Source organism: Pyrus communis, chromosome 1 (genome assembly GCF_963583255.1).
Source record: "Pyrus communis chromosome 1, drPyrComm1.1, whole genome shotgun sequence".
Lineage (NCBI taxonomy): Eukaryota > Viridiplantae > Streptophyta > Magnoliopsida > Rosales > Rosaceae > Pyrus > Pyrus communis.
The window spans coordinates 29258916-29268716 of record NC_084803.1 but is presented as its reverse complement, the minus strand read 5'-3'; the positions used below and the strand labels follow the sequence as shown (position 1 = coordinate 29268716).

The window sequence follows — 9801 nt, the reverse complement described above, 5'->3', positions numbered from 1 at the left end:
GCTCATGATTAGAACTTGTTTCATAGACTCCAACTTTCTTACCCCTTAAATCTTTGTGTTGAGCATTAGACCCCAACATCTCATAAATGTTATATGACTCTTGAGCATTCTTTTTCTTCAATGCTCCACCTGCTGCATTATCAACAGTTGATTGACAAGTTTGGGTTAGTCCATCATAGAAAATTTGCATTTGTAAGTGAAAAGGTAACCCATGGTGTGGACATTGTATCAAGAGGCCTTTAAAACGCTCCCAACACTCATTGAAAGGTTCTCCATCATCTTGTTTGAAGTTGAAGATTTGTCCCCTTAATGTGGCTGTCTTTTAAGTGGAAAAGAACTTCTCCAAGAACTTCTTAGCCACGGCATCCCATGTAGTGAGGGAACCTGGTGTTAGAGTCATCAACCAACTCTTGGCCTTATCTTTCAAGGTGTAAGGAAACACTCTCATCCTCAAATTTGCTTCACTTACTCCCTGCAAAGGTAAACCACTCACAACATTGTAAAACTCTTTAATATGAGCTAAAGGGTCTTCATTAGGTAATCCATAAAATGAAGGAAACATATGGAAATGTGAAGATTTGAGATCATAGTTTCTAGCTTCTGTGGGCAGCAAGATGCATGAAGGTGAATTTGGTATGATTGGTTGAGCAAAGTCCTCCAAAGCTCGAAGCTCATCTTCGTTGCCCGCCATCTCCTCTTCTCCTTCCCAATTAAATTGCTCAGATTCTTTACTTGTTGAACTAGGTGAATTCCCTTCCTCTTCTTCACGGATAATGGATGAACTTGATGGCACAAAGTTGTCCAAAGTGTGGCCCTTCAACCGTTCAATTCTTTGGCCTAACTCAACAAGTTTATTTGACATATACTACCTGAAACAAAGTAACACAAGTTTGAATGAAAATCAAGAATCTACCTACAATGAAAAGAACAAAGTTTAACTAGCAAACAACAATGAAATGAACAAATTTTACATAGCAAACAAGCAATTACAAGGGACTGAAATCAGTCCCCGCCAACGGCGCCATTTTTCTTGATGTATTATTCCTTCCTAATGCTAGAATATATTTAGTATAATGGCACAAGCAAGGGTGTCGAATCCTCAGGGACTAATTGGACCTATATAACTACTTGTTTTGCAAGAACTCTATGAAATGAATCAAACTAAACAGAATAGGCAGATTTGTTGTTGTAACTTGAAAGTATAAGAAAGTGAAGTAAACACAAATAAATGACTCAACAACTAGTAAAATGAGATAGTACCAATGGAGATGAAGCTAGGGATTCGGTTTCACCATTGCTAAACCAAGTCCATGTTTGTTAAGTTAGTTTGTACTCATTCATCTACCTATTTCTTGAGTTTGTTTCACTTGGACATGATCAACCATATGATGTGTGGATTTTATCAAATGTCTCTAATCATGAACCTAGTTGTGATGTGCAACTTTGGTTCATAATCAAGAGTATGTAATGCACAAGAAACTTTCATAAAACCAAAGGGAATAACTCGGCAGGATGTATGCTAAACATTCCCTTCATTCATTCACATATCTACCAAGATTATGCATGATGTGTGTTTTAATCTTGGCTACACAACTTAGTGATTAATTCAAATGATGATCAAACATTAAAATCAACTCACTAAGTCACCATTAAATCAAAGAATGAAACAAGAAATAGATGGACAAACTGAGCATTCTAACTTAATTACATGGCAAACTTTGCAAGGTTACATCGAATCCCTAGAGGAGGATTAGTTACAATTCATGTTTACAAAAGATTTAACATAGAAATATAAAACATGAATGAACATAGAATTAATAAGAAGAAACCCTTGAAGCAAAACTGATGTTGAATTCCTTGAAGAGTGCCTTCGGTATTGGTTTTCCAAATGTGGTGCGGATGAAGGTAGATTGGTTATGGTTGAATGGTTTCTGCCCTTGGGACAGAAATGGACAGAAAATGAAGTGAAAATGGGAGAGGTTATGCGTGTGTAATGGACTGAATGAAGAATAGTTTTCTGTGAATGGGAGAGAATGTCGAATGGACTAGAATGTGGACAGTTTTCTGTGAATGGGAGAGAATGTCCAACGGAATAGCATGGAGGGGGGGAATGAGTAGTTCTTTTTTGTATTTCTGAATGTGGTTAATGATGGAAAAACAATGGGAATGCATGTGAAAGCTGACCAGATGCATGTGAAAGGAAAACTGAAAAGGTGTATGAATGTGCACGGCCTAGACAAGGAGGAGCTGGAATCGCATGAAATGGTGGGATGAGTGGATTTCTGGAGTGATGGATGCAAAGCATGGACATGATCTGCATGTATGTGGTTTATTTAATCCAAGATACATGTGCAATGTCTGCCACAAGGGAGTGGACATCTGCAAATGGGAATGGAAGTGCACGGTATGGGCATAAGGGGCGCTGAAATGGCATGGAATGTTTAATTGAGATGCATGTGGATTTCTGCAAATGGAGTGGAGAAAGGTAATGGAATGCACGGTCAGATTGTGAATCGTGCATGTGAATGCATATTTTGGTATTAGAAGTACATAATCTGCCTTGGAATCACATGGGAGTGCACGGTATGATGATGTTTGTTGGTGTAAATATGGTTGAAAGGTTTAATTAATGGGAGTGAATGTTTTTGGTGCAAAAGGGAGCTGGACAAAGCAAGGGAATACACGGCACAGGTTATGTGGAATGAACAAGGTGCCCGCATGTTTTTGCCTTGTTTAGAACCATCCAATGTGACTCCAATGCACCACTTTCCTAATCACATCTTCTCCTGAATTTAAGCAGCCACCTTAGTGTTAGATTCCTCATATTTGGACTTCAAATTAATTCCCAAGAACCCTTTCCACGTTTGGAATAATGCTCAGCTACCAAAAGAAATGTTTTTACTTCATTTGCCTTCCCATTGATCCAAATTCACCCTTGGCTGCACACTAACACCAAATAATGTAAAATGCAACTAGTTTAATCCAACACAATCACAACGACGCCAAATAAGGAAGATAAAAATGCATGCAAAATGTGACTTATCAGTTGAAACGGGGCTAAAGGTGTTTGGCTAACAAAGAAGGGATAAACAAACATTCTTAAAGCAATAGTGAGCAAAGTATTGAATTAGGCACTTAGAATTCCCTTAAGAACGCAGAAGTCAACTTTGAACACCCAAGGGAAAGTCACACAAAACTTAGGGCCATATTCAACTTTTTGGACCCTTTCTTCAACCATCAACGCTCGTGAGTTCATTCTTACTTATTTTCACTCCTTTCTTTTTTTTTTTTTTTTTTTTTTTTTTCTTCTTCTTTTTCTTTTGAATCTCAAAACATACATATAAACGTAAGAACAAACTTTTACTCCCCCACACTCATTTTCTTGCATAATGTAACTCAAAAGGAATTCATTTAAGTCATGCTCACTATACTTTAAGAACAAGGGTATAAGAAAGTCCTACTCTAGGCTAGGTAAGGGGTGATGTGGTTAGCAAAGAAAATAGGCTAAACGAGGCTCAACGGGGTTAAAACTTACAACAAATACGAAATATGGGAAGTAAGGCTATTTGGTTATGGTGGCAACTACACAACTTCATCTTGATATATGTTATGCAATTCAATGTCATGCTTTGAATGAAATGGATATAAGTTCTAGCATTTAGTTCTATCATGATACAATTGCATTCTAAGTAGCAACCAAGCAAGGAATAATGAGATCATGCAACAACTTTAGAAAACAAAGAATCACAGAAAATAACTCTCCAAAGAAGGTAATGGCTCGAGTTTCACAGGGTTGTAGTGTTTGTTTGAGTTCCTTCCTTCAAGCATGTTACAAAAACGAATTTTTCTTTTATGATTGCATGTGAAGTCATACATTATAACCATAACCAAGCATATACCAAGAGTAAATCAAACTTTTCTCTATGTTTATAACTCTTTTTAACCGTCATGCAATTACAAACCAAATCCTTATCATTGTGTTGGAAGGTATCCTAAGACACAAACACACAAAAACGACTCAAAACACTCTTTTTAGGCTTTTTAAAACATGTTTTTCAAATTTTTATGTGATTTTCGGAGTTATAAAAACAAAACATACTAAAACACTCTAAAACAACTTAAAAACACCTTAAAACAGCAAGGAACAACATTTGAAGTTATGGGTGATAAAATCCCACGAATTTGCATCAAATATACTTAGTTACCCCCCCCCACACTTAAATCAAACATTGTCCTCAATGTTTTAATCATAGATTCACACAAAACATAAGTAAACACACAAAAAGCACTTAAACATACTAAACGTACTAAACATGGCAGAATGTAACTAACAAAGAGAAGAGTTTAGGGACGCAAATCTGGTTATGGAGTGTAAATTCCATCTTCTCCTTGGTAATTGCATTGAGGCATTGATCTTGGTGATTCCACAGGCTTTCTCTTGAACTGGTTTCCGCCCATCATTGATTTTCTTTTGTGCTACTCTTGAACTGGGCAGCAGGATTCTTTTGGTCTTCCCCCGAAGGTCTGAGCTTCCTCCTTTTATCTGTTTCTTTGTTCAATCTTTCCAATCGTATTGAAGAGGGTTAGAGGATAGCTCAGCATATGCAGTTGTTCCTTGTCTCCACATGCTTCAATGTATCATTTTCACTTGCCTTACTTGCTCCGTTGAAGATGACTACTCGAGAGCAACGCTAGGTAAGCAACCAGGAATAGATTCCAGGCAGTTGGCTCCAGATCGAAAGACTAACTCCAAGTGCCGGCTGATTGCTTCTTTCACTTTGCCATGCGAGTAAGAACAAGGACAAAGAAAAAGACAGGGAAAGAGCATGATATGAGATACTTTTGCTTTTGACCTTGATGATATGAGATACCTTTGCTTTTGAAGAAGCGGTGAATGAATCAGCACACTTCAATCTGACGTTTCCTCCTAGGTCATCTGTACTCCAGGCATCTGGTATCATCTTTGGGGAAGAAGAAAGAATTGAGTATTTCGAAAGGCTTTGCTGGGAGTGCGCCCTCAGAGGTGAGAGAGAGTTGGGCATTTTTCTTCAGGTTTGCCTTGCCATAAAAGACGAAGGTCGACATATATAGAGATAATATCAAGTGGTGGTACTGTTCTTTTACCCTTGTCGACAAACGTTTTGATCCCGCAAATCCGGCTTTTTGAAATAGTGGCGCCTCTTCGATCTTTGAAGACGCCTCTTCGATTTCTGAGCAGGCGCCCCTTCGCTTTCTGAACGACACGTAGTAGTGCGGATGCGGCTCCTTTTGACAAAGCTGCACGCGTCTTCTGAAAAGCAGAGAAAGCGTCGCCGAACTTTGCGCTTGTCGGCTAAAGATGTGTAGTTGCGATGATGGCCTCCACGTGTTTTCAGCTTTGTCAGAAATCTTTTGACAAAGTTGAACGCGTTTTCTGAAAAGCCGAGGGAACGTCGCCTAACTTACGCCGGAAAATCCGGCTCTTTGAATCGGTGGACGCGTCGCCTTGGCTTTTTGTAGAGCTATCGATCACCGCCAACATACACACTCTGAAGATCTCCCATTCTTGAAAATCGTCTCCGGCCCTTTGAAAATTTACTCCATTCACCCCTTCTATTTGAACACTTTTGAAAAAATGGCAAACTCATCGAACCTTAGCTTAGATTTGAGTCTCAGCAGCGATCCGGTTGCGCCCCGTCAAGGTAATGTATGGCGCCCTTCTTTTTTATCTTCTAACGGTCTTCTTACAGGTGAAGACTCCTGATGCGTGATTTATACGCACACAAATTAAACCCTCTTTTTGTCAATTGTAGTATAAGTAGGGATCGTTCTGGACCGGGGATTAGGAGGGATTGTTAATCACTTGGATTTGACTCAAAAACGTAAAAACACAATATAAAACACTAAACTAGACTCAAAGAATGCAAAACTAAACTTTAAAACACTAAAACAAACCAAAAGACTCAAACATTACCCAAAACACTCAAAACTGCCTTAAAATCACTTTCTGGGCAGTTTTGAGCACTTTGAGTACTTTGGACGAATTTATGTAACAAATTGAATCACAACACTTATAAACATAAACTAAATTGATTTCTAACTAATTTGACAAGAAAGTAAAGGGGGATTTAGGTTTTGACGAATTTAAACTAAAAGAACAGATTGTAAGTAAAAGCAAAATGTAAATGTGAATGTGTGATAGAATTTAATGGAATGAAGGCTAGCTAAGGGGTTCATCTCCATACATGTTATACTTGCATAATAAAACGATTTCCAATTGCATTTCAATAAATCCTTAATTCTCAACACTCCAAGTTAATTAGGTCCGCTTAAATTAACTTTCAAATCTTCCTAACGTTATTGAATTGGATGATTGCATACGACAACCCAAAACATTCCCCACAAGTACCCTACATGATTGCATAATAGAGATACAAGCAAGAATCATTACGCTTTATGAAAATTATAAGTGTTGACGAGGCATTCGTTACTATGGAATACGCATGAAACTTATGCCAAGAATTCGTTTAACGCGATTGTTTATAAGCAACCTCCACTACTTGCGAATATAAGTTCGTAACTATTAGGTGAAACTCACTTATATTCTAGCGTCATATTCATGCATGAAAATTAAGCGCGCATTCTCAATAAACATACATAAATAAGTTATCAATCAAACGGTTAAACAAATTGAATCCACAACTTATGAAACGCAATTAGAAGTAATCAAATCAAAATGCAAGCATAAACATATATTTCGAATCCCCCCCTAGCCAAGGGAGGGTTTAGTTCCTCATAACTTTGAAATCAAAGAAACACCTAAACATTCCAACAACTCAAACTTGAATTGTATGAACGTTTAGGCACTCTTCTCTTCCATTCCTCATACGTACAAAACAAAGAGAATTGAATTTAAACATTGAAATCAAAGAAACACCTAAACATTCCAACAACTCAAACTTGAATTGTATGAACGTTTAGGCACTCTTCTCTTCCTCGTTGTTGTATCACAAGGTCTAAGGATTTGTGAGGAGTGATCGGCACGGCAATGGATTGTTTTTGTGGTGTTTGGATTAGTAGGGAAGTGGTGGATTTGCACGGCAAAGGGGGAGGGGTTTTGGTGAATTTCTGAATATGGAAGAATGAATGAGAATGAATGGAATGGATGCTTATTTATAGGTGAAATGGGGGGAACATGACAGCTAGGAGGGAATGTGGCAGCATGTTTGAATGATTAAAGGATGCATGTGGGTTGGAAATGCATGTGCAATGAATATGTGGCTGCAATAGCATGTGGAATGGATGGGAGTGCATGTGGCTTAAAGGGGGAATGCATGTGGCTGAAATGAATTAAAGAGTGGGAAGTGCATGTGCATGGCAAAGGATGTATTTTCTGGATGAATGAATGTGCATGTGAATTAAAGCTAAAGTGGAATGACAATGGCATGTGGAATGGCTGAATTGAATGATTAAAGTGCACGGCACAAAGGGATGTGTTGGTGTGTGAATGGAAATGCAATCTGAAATGGGAGAGCATGTGGGTGGAAATGCATGTGGGTGAATGTGTGGCTGCATGGATTAAAGAATGGGAGTGCATGTGTTGAATGATTAAAGTGCATGTGCAATGTTTTAAAGGATGGAATGATGGAGGAACAAGTGCATGTGAATGCATGGTGATAGCATGTGCACGGTTTTGGTTGGAATGCAAGGGAATGTGCTGAAATGATGGTTTCTTTGGTGATGAATGTGGCTGCAAGGTGTGAATGATTATGGGTATGATAAGTGATAAGTGTATGGTTATAAGTGATATGATATGTGGTTAATGATATGTTAAGTGAATGGTTTAAGTGTTTAAAATAGGGAACAAAGCCCTTCCTTGCATGGCAAGGAAGGGAGACACAAGGAAACATACGATAATGTCCTAAGGTTGCAAGGAATGTTGTTTTTGTGTTCTAAAATGCGTAGGAGTCTTCAATGATGCTCAAACATGAGGTCTTTTAGGATTTAACTTTCCTACTTCAAGTCTTGATGCGAAAATAGTTAAGCACACAAATTAACCCTCTTGTTGTCAAATTGTAGTAAGGATGCAAGTAGGGATCGTTCTAGACCGGGGATTAGGAGGGCTTGCTAAAACCTCTAAATTGACTCAAAAACATAAAAACAAAGTTAAAAACGTTCACAAAGACTCAAAGGACTCAAAACAAGTTCAAAAGACTCAAAACTGCCTAAAAACACTAACTAGGCAGTTTCTGACCTTAAACCCAATGTTGGACGAATTTAAGATTATGGCTTGATTCAAAACACTTTTAAAACATAAACTAAACAGATTCTAAGCACCAAGGAACAAGAAAGTAAAGGGGGGTTTTGATTTGACGAAAATTGAATTAACAAAACAAGTTAATAAACTAGGCAGATTGTATAAACGGATTTGAGAAACAAGATGATGGATGGATTAGTTAGAGGTCCATTCTCCACACATGACACATTTATATATGAATCGATTCTCCAATTGCTTTTCATTAACTATGATGCTCAACACCCCAAGTTAACCGTGATGCACTAATTAACTCTCAAATTTTCCTTATGTTATTGAATTGGATGATGCATGCGACAATTCAAATCATTCTCCAATGGTTCTCAACATGAATGCATAGAAGAGATACAATGAGAGATCATTATGCTCTATGAAAATTATAAGTGTTGACGAGGCAATTGTAACTATGAATGCATGATACTTTTGCCAAGAATTCAATTAACGCGGTTGTGACTAGCAACCTTCACTACTCATGTTTATAAACTTGTGACGATTAGGTGAAACTCGTTTATAAACTAGCATCGAGTTTATGCATGAAGACTAAGTATGCATCCCTAATCAACATACAAAAACAAGTTTTTAATAAACATGATAATTGAATTGCAATCACAACTTAACAAATCACAATTGGAAGAAATCAATTCATATTTCAAACATGTTCATGGCTTCAAACTTTCCCCTAACTAATTAGGGGTTTAGCCACTCATGATTACAACAAACTTAGAGAGTAATAACAAAGTAAACATTGAAAACAAGAATCGAAGTACACCTAAAAATTCCAACAACTCAATCTTGAATTGTATGAACGTTTAGGCCTCTTCTCCTCTAGTTGCTGCGGCACAAGGGGTTTTGGTGAGTTTTGGGGGTTATGGATGATGTAGAATGATGTGTTTAGGGTAGGGATGGATGTAGGGGAAGGCAAGGAGTGTTTTTGGGCAGAAAATATGAAGAATGGTGAAGTATGGCTGTGTTAGAGAGAGGGAATGAATTTCTGGCGTGAATGAATGTGTATCAATGAGCGTGAATGAATTGTGGCTGAAATGCATGCTTATTTATAGGTAAATAAGAGGGAACATACAGCTAGGAGGTGGGTGGAAATCTGAAATGGTGATGGGAGATGCATGTGGCTGATTTATGCATGTGATTAAAGGGTGGAATGAATGGAATGCAATCTGAAATGGGAGATGGAATGGGATGCATGGCAATGATGGTGTTTGTGTGAATGATGGCAGATTGTGTGGATGAATGATTAGGGTCTTGTAAGGGTGGAAATGCATGTGGAGTGCATGGTTGTGTTGGTTGAATTAAAGAATGGGAATGCAATCTGAAATACATGTGAATTATGACTAGAGTAATGATGATGAATGCATGTGCAAAGGAAGTGGATTTTCTGCAAATGCAAGGTGAATGTGCATGGCTGAAAATGCATGTGAAAGCATGTGAAAATCTGGAGTGGGAATTGCATGTGCACGGCAAAGAGGAAGGTTTTGATGTGTGAATGGGAATTT

The 9801-nt window shown here is 38.0% G+C and overlaps 1 non-coding gene across 1 annotated transcript; it reads left to right on the top strand.

Moving 5' to 3' along the window:
• Window positions 1-206: 206 nt before the first annotated feature.
• Window positions 207-317, top strand: LOC137720223 (small nucleolar RNA R71). The gene has a single exon (XR_011066474.1). It is a non-coding gene; the product is annotated as a small nucleolar RNA R71 (small nucleolar RNA).
• Window positions 318-9801: the final 9484 nt, after the last annotated feature.